This window comes from Aethalodelphis obliquidens, unplaced genomic scaffold (genome assembly GCF_003676395.1).
Source record: "Aethalodelphis obliquidens isolate GAN/ISIS:26980383/991018 unplaced genomic scaffold, ASM367639v1 scaffold5, whole genome shotgun sequence".
Lineage (NCBI taxonomy): Eukaryota > Metazoa > Chordata > Mammalia > Artiodactyla > Delphinidae > Aethalodelphis > Aethalodelphis obliquidens.
In genome coordinates, this window is record NW_020837949.1 from 30,984,882 (window position 1) to 31,005,557 (window position 20,676).

A 20,676-nucleotide genomic window follows, 5' to 3' on the forward strand; every position below is an offset into this window, starting at 1 on the left:
TAGTCAGTATATTCATAGCTTCAATATCATTGATGTCCTATTGTTTTTACGGTAAGGGAGGGATTGTTAATTTCGTCTATTATGTAGAGAATTCGTAGAGAAGGTAGGCGATTATAATTAAGATAACGGCAGGGAGGACAGTTCAAATAGTTTCTACTTCTTGAGCGTCTATTGTACTAGTGTGTGTTAATTTGGTTGTAAGTATTAGGGTAATAATATAGAGGACTAGGGAGCTAATTAGGAAAACAATCAGTAATGCGTGGTCATGAAACTGTAGGAGTTCTTCTATAACAGGTGATGCTGCGTCTTGTAAGCCTAGTTGGAAAAGGTATGCCATGGAGATATACAGGATTTTCACTTGTGATTTAACTTTGACAAAGTTACGTAAGACTTTACTAATATCTCACTCATAAAGAAAGACATAATGGTTATGATGTTGGCTTGAAACCGATTAGAGGGGGTTCGATTCCTTCCTTTCTTGAATATTTTAGGTTAACATATACTGGTTCCTCAAATGTGTGATATGGTGGAGGACATCCGTTTAGTCATTCAAGGTTTGTGGAGGTGAGGTCTACTGCCAATACTTCCCGTTTAGATGCGAATGCTTCTCAGATAATGAAGATTATCAGTATGACTGCTGTCAGTGAGGTAAAGGAGCCTATTGACGAGATGGTATTTCATGTTGTGTAGGCATCTGGATAGTCGGAGTATCGGCGAGGTATTCCAGATAGGCCTAGGAAGTGCTGTGGAAAGAATGTCATATTTACACCTACGAATATAATTATAAATTGGATTTTTGTTCATGTTGGGTTAAGTGTATAGCCTGAAAATAGTGGAAATCAGTGGACGAAACCTCCTATGATGGCGAAGACAGCTCCTGTTGAAAGCACATAGTGAAAATGGGCAACTACATAATAGGTGTCGTGGAGAATAATGTCTAGGGATGAATTAGCCAGGATAATACCAGTTAGACCTCCTACTGTGAATAAGAAAATAAAGCCTAAAGCTCATATTAGGGCGGGAGATCATTTAATATTTCCTCCGTGAAGTGTTGCCAGTCAGCTGAAGACTTTTACTCCTGTAGGAATAGCAATAATTATAGTGGCTGATGTAAAGTATGCTCGTGTATCTACGTCTGTTCCAACTGTAAATATATGATGAGCTCATACAGTAAAACCCAGGAAACCAACAGAAACTATAGCTCATACTATTCCCATATACCCGAAAGGTTCTTTTTTCCCCGAATAATAGGTAACGATAATGTGAAATTATTCCGAAGCCGGGCAGAACTAGAATATATACTTCGGGATGGCCAAAAAATCAGAACAGGTGTTGATACAGGATTGGGTCGCCTCCTCCTGCCGGGTCGAAAAAGGTTGTGTTTAGGTTTCGATCAGTTAATAGTATGGTAATTCCGGCTGCTAAGACGGGTAGCGACAGTAAGAGTAAAACTGCTGTGACCAAGACTGATCACACGAAGAGAGGTGTTTGGTATTGGGTTATAGCGGGCGGTTTTATATTAATAATAGTTGTAATGAAGTTAATAGCCCCCAGGATTGAAGATATACTGGCTAAATGTAGAGAGAAAATAGTAAGGTCTACTGAGGCCTCCTGCGTGTGCTAGGTTTCCGGCTAGAGGAGGATATACAGTTCAGCCTGTGCCTGCGCCGGCTTCAGTTATTGAAGATGCTGTCAGTAGTAGAAAGGAAGGGGGGGAAGTAGTCAGAAGCTTATGTTGTTTAGACGAGGGAATGCTATGTCAGGGGCTCCAATTATCAAGGGAACTAGTCAGTTTCCAAATCCCCCAATTATGATAGGTATAACCATAAAGAAAATTATTACGAAGGCGTGGGCTGTTACTAGAACATTATAAAGTTGGTCGTCTCCGATAAGTGTGCCAGGCTGACCTAATTCAGCACGAATCAGCAAGCTTAGACCAGTACCCACTATTCCTGCCCAGGCGCCAAATAGTAAATACAGGGTACCAATGTCTTTGTGATCGGTAGAGAATAGTCATCGGTTTATGAACATAGGTAAAATGGCCGAGTAGGCATTAGACTGTAAATCTGAAGACAGGGGTAAAGTCCTCTTTTTGCCAAGTCCTGTGGTGAGTAATCATTTTGAATTGCAAATTCAAAGAAGCAGCTTCAATCCTGCCGGGACTTCTCCCACCTTTTTTTTCTCGCGGCGGGAGAAGTAGATTGAAGCCAGTTTATTAGGGTATTTAGCTGTTAACTAAAAGTTCGTGGGAGATGTATCCCTCCAATCTAGTGAGGATTTAGCTTAATTAAAGTGTTTGATTTGCATTCAATTGATGTGAGATGTGGTCTTGCAATCCTTATTGGGCAGGGGTTAAGTAGAATTATACTTGCTTAGGGCTTTGAAGGCTCTTGGTCTTATTTAACCTAAACCCCTATAGTAGGACAAAGAGTGCTGGTGTAAGAGGTAGAAGTATTGTGGATAGTACGATTGCTGTTGGTAAAAGGGTTATTTGTTTTGTGGAGTGGAATTGTCATTTTATTTTTATGTTGCTGGAATAGGGTTAATGCTGTGGAGTAGGTAAGGCGTATATAGAAATATAGGTTGAGTAGAGCTGTGATGGCTATGAGGGTGGGTAGGATGAGGGTATCATTTTTTGTTAGTTCTTGAATAATCATTCATTTGGGTATAAAGCCTGTGAGTGGAGGAAGTCCTCCTATGGAGAGTAGGGTGAGCATAGTAAAGGTTGTTATAACAGGTATTGTATTTCATGTTTGGGATAGTAGTAGTGTGGTGGTAGTGGAGTTTTGGATGAGTAGTATAAATATGGTGAAGGTTATTACAATGTAAATTAATAGATTTAGTAGAGTGAGGGCTGGGTTGTATAATAAAATAGCGGTTATTCATCCTATGTGAGCAATTGATGAATAGGCTATGATTTTTCGGAGTTGCGTTTGGTTTAGTCCACCTCAGCCTCCGATTAGAATCGATAGAAAGGATATAGTGATTATTAGGTGTAGATTGATTGATGGTGAGATTTGATAAAGGATTGAGATGGGTGCGAGTTTTTGTCACGTAAGTAGAATTAGTCCTGTGCTTAGGGGAACACCTTGTGTAACTTCTGGTACTCAGAAGTGAAAAGGGGATAATCCTAGTTTAATGGCTAAAGCTATTGTTATTAGAACGGATGCTGTTGGGTCGAATAATTTTATGATAGTTCATTGGCTGGCGTGTATTAGGTTAATAATAATTGCTAGTATGAGTAATGAGGATGCTGTGGCTTGTGTTAGAAAGTATCTGGCTGAGGCCTCTGTGGCTCGGGGGTTAGGTTTTTTTATTATGATAGGAATGATGGCTATCATGTTTATTTCTAGTCCAATTCAGGCGAACAGTCAATGGGAGCTAATGGTGACAATTGTTGTGCTTAGGACGAGGGTTGTTAGTAGGGTGATAGAGACGAATGGGTTAATTAGTATGGGGAGGATATGAACCAACATTTCCGGGGTATGGGCCCGGTAGCTTATTTAGGTGACCTTACTATAGATTATGGTGTAGTGTGGTAGCACGGAGAATTTTGAATTCTTAAGGGTAGGTTCGATTCCTATTATTCTAGAAATAAGAGGACTCAAACCTCTATTATTTACTCTATCAAAGTAATTCTTTTGTAAGACATATTTCTTATTTTATGTTTGGGGTGGGATACCTGCTGTTATAATGGGTAGTGAGATGTGTCATAGGCAGAGAGCTAGTGTCAGTGGGAGGAAGTTTTTTCAGAGGAGGTGTATTAGTTGGTCATATCAGAATCGGGGGTAGGATGCTCGGATTCATAGGAAGGATATTGTTAATAGTAGCGATTTAATGATTAGGTTTGTTGTGCATAGTTCTGGTGTGTAGGGGTCATGGAATGCTCCTAGAAATAAGATAGTTGTGAATGTGTTTATTATGATGATGTTAGCATATTCTGCTAGGAAGCACAGGGCGAAAGGGCCTGCTGCATATTCTACGTTAAAGCCAGATACGAGTTCTGATTCTCCTTCTGTGAGGTCGAAAGGGGCTCGGTTAGTTTCTGCTAAGGTGGAAATAAATCATATTATGGCTAATGGTCATGAGGGGAAGAGCAGTCATAGTTTTTCTTGTGTAGTGTTTAGTGTGGATAGAGTGAAGGAGCCATTTATTAGAAGTACAGATAGAAGAATAATAGCTAATGTTACTTCATGTGAGACTGTGCTACTGCTCGTAGTGCTCCGATTAAGGCGTATTTTGAATTAGAAGCTCATCCAGATCATAGAATAGAGTAGACCGCTAGGCTTGATATTGCTGATATGAAGAGTACTCCTAGGTTTATGTTGATGAGGGGGTGTGGTATGGGTAGGGGAGCTCATATTGTGCGGGCCAGGGTTAGTGCGAGTACGGGTGCGATGATGAATATGGTGGTGGAGGATGTGGCTGGTCCTAAGGGTTCTTTGGTGAATAGTTTGATTGCATCGGCGAAGGGTTGTAATAAGCCATATGGACCTACGATGTTGGGTCCTTTTCGGAGTTGTATATAGCCTAGGATTTTGCGTTCTACTAATGTTAGAAATGCTACAGCTAAAAGAATGGGTCGGAGTTGTATATAGCCTAGGATTTTGCGTTCTACTAATGTTAGAAATGCTACAGCTAAAAGAATGGGAAGGATGAGTGTTAAAATGTTAATTATAAACATTTGTTGAAGAGACGATTTGAACCTCTGGGTATAAAAGCTTAAGTTTTATGCAATTGCCGTACTCTGCCACTTCAACAAAGCCCTGGTCTTGGGCAGAGTATGTTTGCGCTAGTTTATTAGGTTGAGACTGGGTCACTAATTGTTTGAAGGCGCTTTTTTAAAGTTGGCCTTACTTCTCTTGTCCTTTCATACTGGGAGAAATGCGTAATAGATAGAAACCGACCTGGATTACTCCGGTCTGAACTCAGATCACGTAGGACTTTAATCGTTGAACAAACAAACCCTTAATAGCTGCTGCACCATTAGGATGTCCTGATCCAACATCGAGGTCGTAAACCCTATTGTCGATATGGACTCTAGAATAGGATTGCGCTGTTATCCCTAGGGTAACTTGTTCCGTTGATCAAAATTTTGGATCAATAAGTGATACTATACTTTGGCTGGTAGGCCTAAATAGTAAAATATGCATGATACTTAGGCAATATAGAAAAAAGAATTATTTAATTTGCCTGGACATGAACTACAGGCTTTAATAGTATTAAGTTCTCTTCAGAGGAGTATTTTTCTCTTACTGTTTAGCTTGGTTTGTTATGTGAACCTTATGCCGTGTTCTCTTTAGTAGCAACATACTCAAACGAACAGATCTCTCTCTCATACACACACACACACACACACACACACACACACACACTCACTCACTTTGGACTTTCATACTCATCATCACTAGTGTACTTATAAACTGAATTAATTTTTAAAATATATCATGATTGACTCCCAACAGCCAAGGCATATTAATTATAATTATTTTGATGTAATAATGGTTATCATTTAAAATACTTCAATCATAGACAGGGTGATATCAGGTAAATAACAGTTCAAATTAGAATTTAGGAATTCTCCAATCTGAAATTCACTGTCCAGAGTAGTCACATACATTTTAATCTGAAATGTCACTCTAGAGGCAGCTACAAGCCTTGGCTATCTTTAACTTGATCAACACAAGAGGTTTAGCTCTTTTGATTAACTATAATTGGTTTTCTTTTGTAAAATTAATGGTTTATTAGCTAATTATTGTTAGATATGGGTCCTTATTGGTGTAATTAATAATATTGGAAATACATTGTCTAGACAAAGGATTTTTGGAGACTTCCTTCTAATTTGCATTAATAGGCATAAGAATTTAGCCAGTCTAATTAATATATGTTCTATACACTGAGGCATTGCTCTCTAGGCTTGATTGCAAACAAACCAGTTCAGATGAGGCTTGGTCTCCCTTTTATGCAATTTGAATATTGTAGAATTTGCTCTAAGCAAAAGAAAGGAAAGAGGATTTTCTGAGCTCATAAAAGTTATGTGACTGATGAATTCTTGGGGGAATTTGGTGGGAGAGCTTGCTTGTGCCTAATTAGTTTCAGGTTACTGGGAATAACCATCTATTGCCTACCTCATACTCTTGGAGATCTGCATCACAAAACTATTTCAGACCAGTTCAGTGCAGCCAGTGGGAGATGGAGTAATAGGGATCACAAAGAGGAGAGTATATGGAAGCAGAAGATGCATATTGAAAAATGAGTAGTAATTTTCCAAATGTGAGGGGAAATATTTCATCTGGGTAATACTATGATATTGTCCCAAGGTGAAAAACAGTATGGCTTATTCGTTCTACTGCTTATTCATTTATTGGCTGAAACTTTGGAGTTTTAGGGTAGAAAAATAGGCGAAAGTAAGACTATAAAGGGATCTGTATGATCTACGGAAGTGCTTTTCAAACTTTTTAAAACACAATTCATAGTAAAATACTTTTTATATTATACAAGCATAAACAAAAAAAATTAAAATTTCACCAAATATTGCATCTTACTAGGTAATACATACTAACACGTTTTAGCCTATTCTTTTTAGTATATTTCATTTTATTTTATTTAAAATGCTGGTTTTGAACAAGTAAATTGCTTTTCTGACACATCATTGGATCACTTTTCACAGTGTGAAAACTCTACCCAGAGGAAGCTCTGCCCTGTAGGAAACTGGGAGCTACTAAGATATTTTAAGCAAGCGTTTGTGATGACTGGAAAGATTGTTGTTTTGGTAGTATAGAGAATGGATTAGAGATGTGAGACTGGAGGTGGAGAAGAGTGCTAGAAGATTATCCCCATAGTCCTAACAAGAGATTGTGAGTACAGAAACTGGGCATTAGCTTGTGGATTGGGGGCAGGAAAGATTTGAGAGATAAATGGATAGAATTAGCAGGATTTGGTCACTGATTCTATGTGGATGTTTGGTGTTGATGAGGGAGGTGGAATGACAGAAAAGATTCAAGAGTATTTTCTAGACCAATGGATTAGATAACATGTTTGCTATATAGGAGGGATTCACAAAAATACAGTATACAAGAGAGCCACAGTTCAGTTTTATTTATTTTCTAATAAGAGAAGCTTACCATATTCTGTTGTTCTCAGTGTGACTTGAAATTTTCCATGATTCTGTAGTTTTTTTAATAGAACATATCTTAGGAAGTATACTGGCTATTTAGACCTTAACAGTTGTCTGATCCAGTGGATCCCAAATCTGGTGTTTCTTTAAACCGAGTCCCTCTGGGAGGAGCATTCAAGAGCATGTGCTGTTTAACAAGCTCCCCAGTGGATCTTGCAACAGTTCTATTGCTGGAATGTGGCTATCGCTGCTTTTTATTTTAAGTATGAGAAAACTGTGTTTCTGTAGTATATAATGATTTCTAAAATTCTCACTGTTTAGATGCTTATCTGGAACTAAAATCCACCCAGTTTAGTGCTTTTCTCCATGTCAATGCTTTCCTTAAAACACTCATACTTTATTATTTACTGATGACCTTGCCTTATACTTTTAAATATAGACTGCCTGGCAATTTCACCTTAAAATATTTCTGTACTTTCACATTTTCAATCTTCCTTCAATTCTGTCAGTAAGATGTGCCCTTCTTTATTGCTAAGTCTCCTCTCGAGCTGTTTTTTATGGCTCTCGCTGACCCTTTTTTCTTCCCAGATCAATGTGTTGTTCCGTTTGGTTTCTAAGATCAATATTTTTCAGATGCTCTACCAGCATGTGCTCTTTGTAAATACTTCCTTTGACTAGCTGTATTACCCCCACTTCTTTGTTGTTAGAAACTGCTCTTCTATATTGAGTTGGTTAGGGTAGAAAATGAAATGATCTTTAATTTTGGATAAAATGCATATAAAACTCATCTTACCAGCTTTAGCTTTATTTATTTATTTATTTATTTATTTATTTATTTATTTATTTATTAAAAAGCCCATCCTTCCTAGGGAATTAAACACCAGTAAAGATCACCAACAATCTAAAATATTAAAGAGAAGTACTACTGAGCCTTATGTTTGTTAAAAAAATCACAGTGTGTGTGTGCGCGTGTGGAGAGATACTTATTTCACTCTATTTGGCATTTCTATTTATTAGAGTAATATATAAAATAAAGACTAAAATAGAGTAAGGATTTAAGTTATGAGTACTTTAGTGATGCCTGTATAATGCACACTGTGGTATCTAGTGAATTTAATTTATCAACAAAGGTCAATAAAGCACTCTGTCTTACGTTTTAATTTTGAAATAGTGAGGGAAGGGTAGTGATGATCTGGAAGATAAGAGTGAAATATGAGTGTTGTAAAGTGAAACCTGTCTAGTTCTGTGATCTTAGCTTTTACAAATTAACTTTATAAAGGCCAATTATAGAACTACCTGACTATCAAATCTCTTATTCAGATACTTCTGTCAAGTTCTTTATATCTATAGACAGTACCTCAATAGACCAGATCTTTTCAAGAACAATACCAAAATTTAGTAGGTAGAGTCGAAAGAACCCAATTTAAATTTGTCTCCTAAACGTATACTTTATTTATTAAATAATAAATCATATTCTATTACCCTGTAGCCTATTTTGAAAAATTAGAATTTTTTCATTTGTATGCATTGATAAGGGCAAAAGATTTGCAAGAAACAGATATTGGTTGAATATTGGATCTGTCATTTACTACCAATATAACTGTTTTTTTTTTTTTTTTGGTTAAAAGTAAATAAAACATTTGTTTAACAGAGCTGTTGTTGGATTTATGGACTATTCATGCAAAGTAATGAGGATGTTGCACTCACACATTAGGTGCTAAATAAAATAGTGTTGTTTATAAATGACTATTTCCCCAAAGTTGGAGTGACATCCCTTTAAGGGTCAAAATGTTAACATTTTTAAAACATTTTATTGAAAATCTTTCTATAAAGACTGAAGAGTTTTCTGACACTGTAAAGTGTGTAACAGAATGGAAATGTTATTTTTAAACAGGACCTACAAACGCAGGGTTCCTTAAAGTTGTTTCAGAGACCATGACTGGAAGGACAAGGGGGTGATTGCATGGGTGACATGCTTCAACCCAGTACAGTTGTTATGACTGCTTATATATGAGAGTTACTTCTAAGATTTTCTGAAAATATTAGTTTCTGCTGCTCAGAAATGCACAAAAAATCAAATAAATATTGATATACTCTTTCCCCAAAACTTTTCTTTGAAACACTTTATACCTACAGCAAGGTTGAAGAGTAGTATAATAAACACCCATATATCTTCATCTAGGTTAATCAGTTATTAACATTTTGTCACATATTCTTTATATTTCAGTTTGCTTGTCTCTCTTCCTCTGTTCTATTTCTGTAGATGATAGATAGATGATAGATAGATAAAAGGAATCTTCTCTCTTTCTGAACCATTGTGACAACTCACCCCCTAAATATTTCAGCATTTGTCTCCCAAGAACAGTATAATACCATTCTTCTACATAAGCCTAAGCCCAATATAATGATCATATTTAAGAAATTTTATAGATAACATATTGTAATCTATATTTATAATGACTGTACTCAAAATTTTCTCAATTTTCTCAGTAATGTCCATTGAAGTCATATTCGAAAATTCAGAATACTGTATTGTATTTAGCTGTCATATCCGAAGCCATTCCTCAGCACTTTTTGGCTGCCTTCATTACATTGACGTCTTTTTTTAAGAATTCAGGCCAGTCATTTCACAGAATGAGTCTCAAATCAGAACTCTTTGTTTCCTTCTGATTAGATTGAGATTTTTTTAAATGTTGGCAAAAATGCTCCTAATATCAGTTTTATCCCATTATCAGTGATTATAAGTTTAATCACTTGGTTAAGGTGATATCCACCATATTTCTCCATTATAAAGGCATCTTTGCCAATCTATTTAACGTGTAATCTGTGGGGTGATACTCCGAGGCTTTGTGAATATCCCATTCTCAGTATAGTTTAGCCAATGGTTTCAGTATCCATCTGCCATTCCTTCTATATTAATTAGTTATCCACCTTCCATAAAGATTTTTCCCTTTTTGCCTCATGGTTTAATTTATTTTTAACAAATTACCCATGTGGACTACTGTACACATTTTAATTCATTATGTTAAAATCCATTATTGTCATAATTCATTTTCATGCTAAAATTGGCCCACATTGAACCAATGAAAGTTCTTCAAGCTGTCACCTCTGTTTTTCAAACGTTTCTTTACTTTCTGAAGTAAGTTGCATACCAAACTTATGACATAAAAGTTGAATCCAGGCTTACTTTTCCTTTTCTGCCCCCACCCTGTTATCAGCCTTTTCTCCAAGGACCTGGTTCACTTTACCTGGGAACGATTTTTAGAAGCCAAGCTTCGGGGCTCTGGATTTGCTTGTTGCTACTTGGGTGTCATTGCCTCTAGGCCCTCTCAGCAGATATTAATTCCTATATGTACACATACACATATATATGATCATTTTTGTATATAGCTAGTAAGCTAAATATGAGTGCATACTGATATTTTTGACTCTAATCAATACCACAAATTTTATTTTAGCCTCTCTTCTTGCTTTCCTGTAACTTCCCTGACAGTAAGAAATCTGGCTTCCAACATTTACCATTCATTTACGTATTTGTTCAACCCTCGTATACTTGTAAAGCAGTTCAGAATTGTTAACTCCTACCGCCATAAGAAACAAATTTGCCCTCTGGTGTACAGTGTTTACGTATAATTTCTTTAGTTTTTACACTGACAGTTTCTAGTCAAAACACCATTTTATAAAGTTAATTAGGTCAGCTCCTTTTTGACCCCAACCACTTAAGTGCAGTTATGTTATACATTTGTAAAATTGTTAAATTTGTCAAACTTGGCATTTCATTCAGGGATCCCTTGACATCTGATTGATTTGTTATTGTTGTTCTAGTTTGCATAAACTAAAGTTCATTCTTTTGTAATGTACAGTGGGTTTTGACAAATGTACAGTGTTCACTACCACAGTACCATACAAATTAGTTCCTTCACCCTAAAGTTCCCTTGTTCATTCACTTTGTTGACAACCACCCTACCTATTCCTCCAGTCTCTGGCAACTACTGATATTTTCTGTCCCTATAGATATGCTTGTTCAGAAACATCATATGAATGAAATCTCAATATGTAGCCTTTTGGTCTAGCTTCTTTCTCTTAGCAAAATACCTTTAAGATTCACCTATGTGCTGCATGAATCAATGGCCCCTTCCTTTTTATTGTTGAAGAGTATTCCATTGTGTGGATGTACCACAGTTTGTTTATTCATTCCCCTATTGAAACTATTGAAGGACATCTTGGTTGCTTTCTCTTTTGTTTTGTGTGTGTGTGTGTGTGTGTGTGTGTATACACACAGAGTGACTAAAGCTGAAACAAACATTAGCATACAGGCTTTCGTGTGGACATAGTTTACAATTTACTTGGGTAAACAACTAGGAGTGTGACTGTGTGATTGCTGGGTCATGTGCTAAGGTTTAACTTTAGAAGAAACTGCAAAACTATCTCCCAAAGTGGAAGACAGCAATGAATGAGAGTACCTGTTGCTCCCCTATTGGTTTTTGTAGGTTTATTTTGTATCCTGGTACGTTACCAAATTATTTTTTCTTTGTGTATATGAGCTAGTCAGGAAGTTTTAGGTATACGATTGTATCACCTGCAAATATAAATAATTTCACTCTTTTTCCAGTTATTATGCCTTTTACTGATTTCTCTTTAATTATAGCAGCTAATATCGCCAAAAAATGTTCAGTAGCAGTTGAGATCATGAGTGTGTTGCCATTTCCTTCACCTTAGTTGGATTGTCTCTAGTGTTCCTCCAATAAATAATTGTGAATGTGTATGTGTATGTATCTGTGTTTGTGTGTAAGCATCCAACAGTTCCTATTTTACTAATCATTTTTATCAGAAATTGACATTGGATCTTGTCAGGATCCCTCTCCAATTAATCATGATACATATTTTCCTAATATAGACAGTGAATTTGGTTTGTTTTTATTTTCTTTAGAAATTTTCAGGATTTTTCCATGGATATTTTTAGTGAGGCTACTCTATCAATTTTTGGTGCTTTCATTTTCTGGTTTAATTATCAATTCTATATTGTTTTCACAGAATTTATTTTAAAGTTTTTCATTGTTTTATATCTGGGATATAACATTGAAATTATCTGATCTCTTAAGTTTAATAGAATTTTCCTATGAAATTATTTGGGTGTATTGTGTTATTGTTGTTGTTGTTGATAGTTTTTTCTCCCTTTCTTTTTCTTGTGAGATAGTTATTTAACAGCTTTAATGATTTTTATGATTTACAATCCCTATGCTTCTTTAAGAAATTGTTGGAAACTCTCATCAAATACAATTAATTAAAAAGTTTTTTTCCAATTCATCTGAATTCTAGATTTCCCTGATCTTTCCTAGGCAGTCTCAAGTGGCTCATTCACCGTGTCTGAATTGCTGTTGGCTGTGGCCTTCATTTTCAGCCCTTTATTATTCACTCTTTATTATTTGTATAGATGTTCATTTTAACCAATTTAAAACTCCCTTTAATTTAAGTACTCATCGTTGCTATTACTAAGGAGAGCAGCTTTCTTCCAATGAGTGTAAAAAAGTGTTCATTAAAGGAAATGGCTGCATAATTCTACAATGTTTTGTCTCTTCAGTTATGAAATTTCCTTTCCTGGCTGTGCTAACTGTGTTTGCACTCTCTCTGCTGGCTGCTATAAATCGAGGGGTACTTTAAATTCATGTTGATGGAAAAGTCATTTCCTGGTCAGAGTCTCAGTTTAAATTTTTCAAAAATCCATTTCATAGCAGCATGACATTCCTGTGTCTGTTTATGCTATTAAAACTCAAAACAAGCAAACAAATCTGTTCTTCAACTGTACTAAGTCCGTTTAAAAGTATTTAACAATAATTTAATAATATATGTCATCTTTTCTTCTTTTAAAGACTTCCCCAAATTCACTCCAAGTTAGTCTTGCTACTTACTGTGCCTCTATTGTTGCCATCACTAAAGAGTTCTACTCAGTTCATGGTGTTTATATTTGTATGACTGAGGCTTCCAATCAGTTTTCACACCTTGCCAGACATAAGAATGAACTGAAGAGTGGATTTCAGAAAATAATGTGTTAGACTAGGCTAGACTAGTTAACGTCTGGATGCTTCACTTTGGGGAATAATTTTGAGGAATAATCTGGGTTTATCAACAATTAATTCCATAAATCACATAATTTCCTGATTTCAAAATTTCCTGATTTGGGTTTAATGACAGAGTCTTGGCACAAGAAGAAATGTTAGGAAGGTGTTTAGAATTGGAATGGTTTCATTCTTAGCAATTACAGAGCTTCTTCTAAGGGATAATACTACATTACTCACCTCTTCCATGTTATAGATTTTGTTCAAAGCATCTAAAACCAACATGTTATATTATAGTACTATTATTTTCATTATATTATTAGGATAGAAAAAGATTTCATGATCAATTTTATCTCTTCTATATACTAATCTCTCCTACTCTACTACAAACACAAATTAGAATAACTCAGCCCTACCACCTACCCCCTACTATGGTTAACATCTTTGCCAATACTGAATAATGGTGACCTATGAAAAGATACTTCCAGGTTGTTTTATTTTCTTTTAATTTTTTTATCTTTAAGAGCAATTTCATGGCAATGTCCTCTTGCTGTAAGGATTAAGGAGCAAGCAATATATGTAAGGAATTCCATATATATAACATATATACATATGTATGTATATATATACACACACACACAAACATAAATATATATACAGTAAGAGGACAAATTATCCCCTTTGGCCCTCTCTTCCTAGTCAAGCACTAGATAACAAATAGAATGGAAAGAAAACAAGAAAAATGTTCAGTTATTTTTATATGCTTATTGAGAAATGGACAAAATTAAATGATTGCTTAATAGAGCAAGATCATTATATCAAATGTATTTCTTATAGATTTTAGGATCCCTTAATGTCACTAAAATTATTGCAGAAATCTATGGCTTGTAGATGACTAGCTGTTTTCATTTCTATCATAGGGAATGGCAAATGTGAATTAAGAGACAGAGAACTTGGATTTTAAGTGCTTCTAGCATCCATCCTGTTGTCCTGAGATTATTGTGCACTTTGGAAATGATTTCCTCTTATGTATAGCCTGTTTGTGCTAATTTATGAGTTGGCTAACTGCCACCCTTGGGCCAAACCCATACTTCTGTCCAGTTTTGTAAATAAAGTTTTATTGGAACACAGTAATGCTCATCTGTTTGAGTATTGTCTGGCTGCTTTCCCGCTACAATGGCAAAGTTGAATAATTGTAAAAGATATCACATAGCCTGCAATATCTAAAGTATTCACTACCTAGGCTTTTATAGAAAAAGTTTGCCTACACTTGTGCTGAGTGATTATGCGTTGGTTCCCTTGTGCTTCCCTTGCTCTCTATTATCTGTTATTTTCTGGTTTAAACACTGTTTGTAGAAAATAATATTACCAAACAGGGCCAGGCTCAGAAAGGCTTTCTGTATTTCCATTGACTGTTACATGTGAAAGTGAACAATACATTTAGTTATCTTCTTCTATGTCCTCAGCTTCAAGAGGGTGGTAGTAATGAATTGATAGATCGATAGATTGATAGATAGATAGATATTATTTATCCATATGGATCTTCAATGTGATTTAAAAATATTTTCCAATCAACTATATGTTTCAATGAATTCATGCTCCTAGGCATTGTCAGATCCTTGTTTCTTCAGGAGCTCACGCAAGTACAGCGAGTTAGGTCTATTCCATCTTTATCTTTTTTTCACCAAACCAAGCTCATTTTTATTCTATAATATTCTACCTAATTGCTCCACTAGGTGTCCAGAGTGGATCTATCCTATGTGGCAATTTATCTTCCTTGTAGGAACCCAAATAAGATATTGTACGGGAACAAATAAGGAAGGAGAAGTAAAACAGGAAAAGATTAACTGTGGAGGGGAAATGTAAAAACATATTTGGAAGACCAAGCGTGTGGGAAAGAGAATGACTAAGGAGACAGAAGAAGCTACAATCTGGTGACTAAATAAGAGGTTAGAGTTTGCAATTGAGAGATGCAAAGTGAAAAGCCATTAGTGGAACAACTGGGGAAATCTTAATAAAGTCCCTATTTTAATTAATAGTATTATACTAATGTTAATTTCTTAGTTTTGCTAAGTATACTGTGTTATGTAAGATGTTAACATGAAGGGAAGCCGGGTGAACAATTTTTGCAACACTTCTATTAGCATAGAATCATTTCAAACTAAAATGTTTAAAAGGTATATATTCTTGATATTAAATAGCTCAGCAACTCGTAGAGAGAAACAGAAAAATTAACAGCAAACAGCAACAAAAAATAACATCATGCCAAAAATGTTCTGATAGTGGTTTTCCTCAAGGCACCATGGAAACACAAGATAGTTATTGATAACCCAAATGACAGTTTAGGAAATGGAAGTGGATAGATATCAGGCAAGTCTTCCTGGAGAAGGTATTTCCAAACTCTGGTGTAATGGATGAGTGGAAGATGTCCAGGCAAAGAAGAGGATAAAGAGTTCCAGGTTGTTGTACCACCATGTTTAATGACATGGAAACAGGAAAAAACATGACACATTTGGGGACATTTAATAAGAATAGAAATGATTTTTAGAAGTGGAGTGGAAAGAGATGAGACAGTAGAGACTGGCAGTAATTATAATCAACAGGTACTTGTATAGTATCTTAAATAATTCAGCTTTTAACTTGAAGAAAATAGAGTTGATCAAAGTTTAGCAGAGGTTGATATGATCAGTTTTATGTTTTACAATGTTATGCAGAAGGCTATGTGTAGCGTGGGTTGGAAGAGATCAATAGTGGAAACTGAAAGACTAAGACTATCTTACTTTATTCGAAGTGAGCTAGAGCACTGGAGATATGATTTGAAAAGAGTAGAAGGTTTCAAAAACTATTAATTAGGTGGAAATCAGCATAATTTAGTGTTGCTTGAATTTGGGTCTATTGAAACAGGGAAAACTAGAATAGACCCAGGCCATTGTTCAGAAAACTAGCTGCAGAGAAGTATTAGTCATCAAGACTTAGAAAGAAAGAGGCAAGCAGATTTGGTTGGAAGATATTCATTTCCATTTTTACCTATTATTTTTAGTTGCTTTTAGAACACAGGGTCTGTTGGCATCCACCAGAGTCACTCTATATGAACTATAAATTTGGAAGTCATTGTGTGGTTGACTATATTAGTTGACTTTCTCTAGTTAGGGAAACTTTGAAGTGAAGAGAAGAAAAAATAAAAATAATACTCTGGGAAAACTAACATTTGAGTGAAGTGAAGAAAGAACAAACTGCAAAGAAAATTAAGAAAAATTTACCTCTGATTTCTAGAAAAATAAAACAAAGACAGTGGTTTGACAGCAAGTAACAGAAGGAATTTCAAGAAAAAGGGAAGGATCAAAATTCTTAAAAGTTTGGCATATCAAATAATAAAATGCTTGAAAATGCCTTGGATTTAGTAATTAAAACTCATTGATATTTCATCTGTACCATATTTTTAGATTCCATATATAAACGATATGATATGTCTTTCTCTGAGTTACCTCACTCAGTATGACAGTCTCTGGGTCCATCCATGTTGCTTCAACTGGCATTATTTCATTCTTTTTTATGGCTGAGTAATATTCCATTGTATAAATGAACTGATTTACAAAACAGAAATAGAGTCACAGATACAGAAAACAAACTTACGGTTACCAGGGGAAAGGGGGTGAGGGATAAATTTGGAGATTGGGATTGACATATACACACTACTATATATAAAATAGATAACTATTAAGGACCTACTGTATAGCACAGGGAACTCTACTCAATACTCTGTAATGACCTATATGGTAAAAGAATCTAAAAAAAGAGTGTATATATATATATATATATATATATATATATATATAACTGATTCACTTGCTGTACCCCTAAAACTAACACAACATTGTAAATCAACTATACTCCAATAAAAATTTAAAAAAGAAATGTGAAAGGAGGAAAAAAAACCTCGATAAACTTGGGAGAGGAATTTTAAAAGCCAAAGTGGGGTCTATTGAATTGGATCAAGAAATATAGAAGAAATGACACTATTGACTTCTGTATGCAAATGATAAAATACTATTAAAGTGCCTTTTAAGATGGTGTGAATCATAAGCATGTGCATATGATGGATACAAAGTGCAAGTAGAGATAGTGGAGAAAGGAGAAAAAGAGATAACTGATGGTAGAAAAGTCCTCCGGATCTTAAAAGAAATTGAGTCCTGGGTCCAAGTGTAAATTTTACTGTTGATCAGGAGACAAAACTCCTTTAATATACGAAAAAAGGAGAGAAGAAATAAATCATAGTAGAACACCTTCCCGGGCTTTGAAGAAAAACATCAAGCTAAAATGACTTAACCTGTTAGGCAACTTTAAAGTACAAGATAAATATCTGTTTTCTACAATCTCAGTAAAGTGTTTAAATTAAAAGGAAAAAACTTTAGAGTTTGAAAAGATAAAAGAGGGCTTCCCTGGTGGTGCAGTGGTTGAGAGTCCGCCTGCCGATGCAGGGGACACAGGTTCGTGCCCCGGTCTGGGAAGATCCCACATGCCGCGGAGCGGCTGGGCCCGTGAGCCATGGCCGCTGAGCCTGCGCGTCCCGAGCCTGTGCTCCGCAACGGGAGAGGCCACAACAGTGAGAGGCCCGCGTACCGCAAAAAAAAAAAAAAAAAGAAAAAAGAAAAGAGATAACAAAAGTAAATGAAAATAAGCTTGGAAATAGAATGCTCCACTGCCTTGCAACACAGGAAACAAGAAAAGACAGAGGAACAATATGTCCACATTGTGAGAGAAAAGAACTGAGATCTAATAGTCCCATCCCTTCTCAGACATGTGAAGACTGAAATGTATCCTTATACTTTTCAGAAGAAATTTCTCAAATTAACTTCTCTGGGTAAATGGCCTCCCCTCAGTCATTTCATTCATGACTATTTAAATGGCACCTTTTAAAGAGGATTTTCCTGAATACCACAGCTAACCTTGCATCACACTGTCATCTTAATGGTGTGTGATTTTCTTTGTGTCATCACCTAATAATATACTATATGATTATTTGTCTATAGTTTTCACTGCTATTTCTTTATTGCCTACAACAGCATCTGAAATCTAAGTGCTCAATAAATATATAAACCAGCAGCTGAAAAATGAATTCCATGGCCTTTATTGTCTCTTACAAGAAAGAAGGAATATTATCTGGTTTAAAAACAAGAGAACATGATGAACTTGTGAACATGAGGAAAGTGGTCCAAGTCAAATTGTTTTGGACAGTTGAAAAGTTAATTAAATAAGGCATACCGAGAGGGATTGCTGAAGAGCATTAAATGGGTCATTTATTCATTTATTCACTTTCATTTCCTCAGTTCTTACTGTGCTAACATTATCGCTTCCCTCCTGCCCTCTCAAGGACTTGGCTCTTTGGGTCATTTGAGATTTGTGTCATTGCTCTCTATTTCTTACTCATCACTCTCCCTTTCTACTGGGTGTTTCCAGCAGTCATATAAACACGCAGGAAGCAATCCCATTCTAAAAAGTGTCTCACCCTAACTCCACATCTCACTTGAACTTCTACCCATGTTTTCTGCTGCCTTTCACAGCCAAATATCTCTAGTTTATCCTATCATGATCATTCACTATTTTTTAAATGTGGAAAATGTTTTAAACTATCAAAGAGTACAGTGACTCATATAATATTCAGCTGTGCGACACCATAATTGGAATTACCAAATGTTAATATTTTGTCATATTGCTTAAGATCTTTAATTCAAGGAAATAACACATAATTGATAAAACTGAAGTTTCTTTTTTATCACTTATTATCATTCCCCTCCTTATTAGAAGCAATTGTTATTATGAATTTGGTATTTATTTACCCTCTACCCAGTTTATGTTTAAATATATAATATTTGTTTTTAATTTATGTGAATTTAACATACTGTAGGTCTCTTTGTATAACCAGCTTTTTGTATTTAATATGTCTATGAGAAGTCCCTGTGTCGACATGTATAATTTAAGTTCATTCATTAATTACATTATATTGCTCCTTCATGTGCATATACTATTTTTACTTATCTATTTTCATACTGATAAATAACTATTTCCACTTTTCATTATATTTTATATCATCATTCTTATGCATTATTTTTTGCAACCTTATCTTACATCTATCATTAGATAATATTGTAACAGCTTAAAACATCTTCCATGAGTAATCTTACTTAAGTAACTTTGTTTCCATATTCCACCAACATTATCATGTTAAGGGATGTTTATGACAATTTGGAGGAGAAAAAGAAAGCATTGAAAGGGTGACTGGAGGAAGAGGATTCAGGATGCTCAAGGAGAACAGTTAAGAATGCAGGAGAAACTGTTGTCATTCATGCCAAGGGAGTGTTTTAGGCAGAAGGACATGGTCAGCAATGTGAAACAATTGGATCCAGAATTTTAAAGGTTATTGATGGCGCTACCAAGTATCATTTTAATAAAGTGATGGGATTGAAGCCATATTAAGAAAGATTATTGTAGGCTAATGAACAAATGGGAGAGAAATTGTCCTTCCAAAGAATGTGGCTGAAATACACACGCGCTCACACACACACACACACACACACACACACACACACACACACACACACAGCTGAAGGAGAAGGCTGACTTAAAAACTTGCTATCTTAAAGGAAGAGAAAGGAAGTTCAAATCACAGGAAGGAGCAGCGCATACAGGAAGATTTGTTTACACTGGATGAGATCTTCTTACAAGATTAAAGAAAGATGACCAGAAATTACTTTTTGTTTTAATGTTAATTTACTTTGCAGGAAAAACAAGTTGTGAAGTGGCAAAAATGCTCACTTCAGTCTTCATCACAACAATGTTAAGTGCGTAACACTGTGAATGACTATTTTCTGAGTATTACTCAAACATTTTAATCTCCTTATAAAGGAACCAAACATTCTCAACATTCAAGAATTCAGTTCATTATTTAAAAATTAAAATTAAAAAAAAACACAGTGAGTAAAATTGTGAATGACACCTCCATGGTTGTAAGCATTAAACCTTAAATTTAAAGATAAAGATAAATCAAATTAAATGTTAATAAATTTGAAAGAATTGATACATATATAAACCTGAATTAACAGAATGATTAAAGTAAAATGAAAGTCCAGATCATATGTGAGATATATAAAAAATTAAGAAATATTAAAACAAGAACATTGTTCGATATACAAAAATAATTTTATGACTAGACATATCTATATTAATAAATATAAATAGATTAAATGTTATTTTTATAGATTATAAATCAAACTTATTTCTGAAATAACAGTTGGATTGAAAAGGAAATAAAAATTAAAATATCAGAGAATATAGAAAACAATGATACTCAGACAAGTGTATATTAGAACCCATGAGAACTAGCTAAAAAAATGTTCCCTGTAAGGGTAAATATGAACTAAAATTAAGAGGCTTAATTTTCCCTTTTGAAAATAAGAGAAGAGACGCCCCATCCCTTCCCTTTTCCTAGATCATTTACTTTAGAGT

General features: G+C 35.2%; 1 long non-coding RNA gene across 1 annotated transcript; it reads right to left on the reverse strand.

Annotated features, from left to right (window-relative positions):
- Nucleotides 1-407: 407 nt before the first annotated feature.
- On the reverse strand, nucleotides 408-20,044 carry LOC113618176 (uncharacterized). The gene is made up of 3 exons (XR_003431915.1): nucleotides 20,034-20,044; nucleotides 18,171-18,181; nucleotides 408-502 (listed from the first exon to the last, which is right to left on the reverse strand). It is a non-coding gene; the product is annotated as an uncharacterized LOC113618176 (long non-coding RNA).
- Between the last annotated feature and the right edge of the window lie 632 nt (nucleotides 20,045-20,676).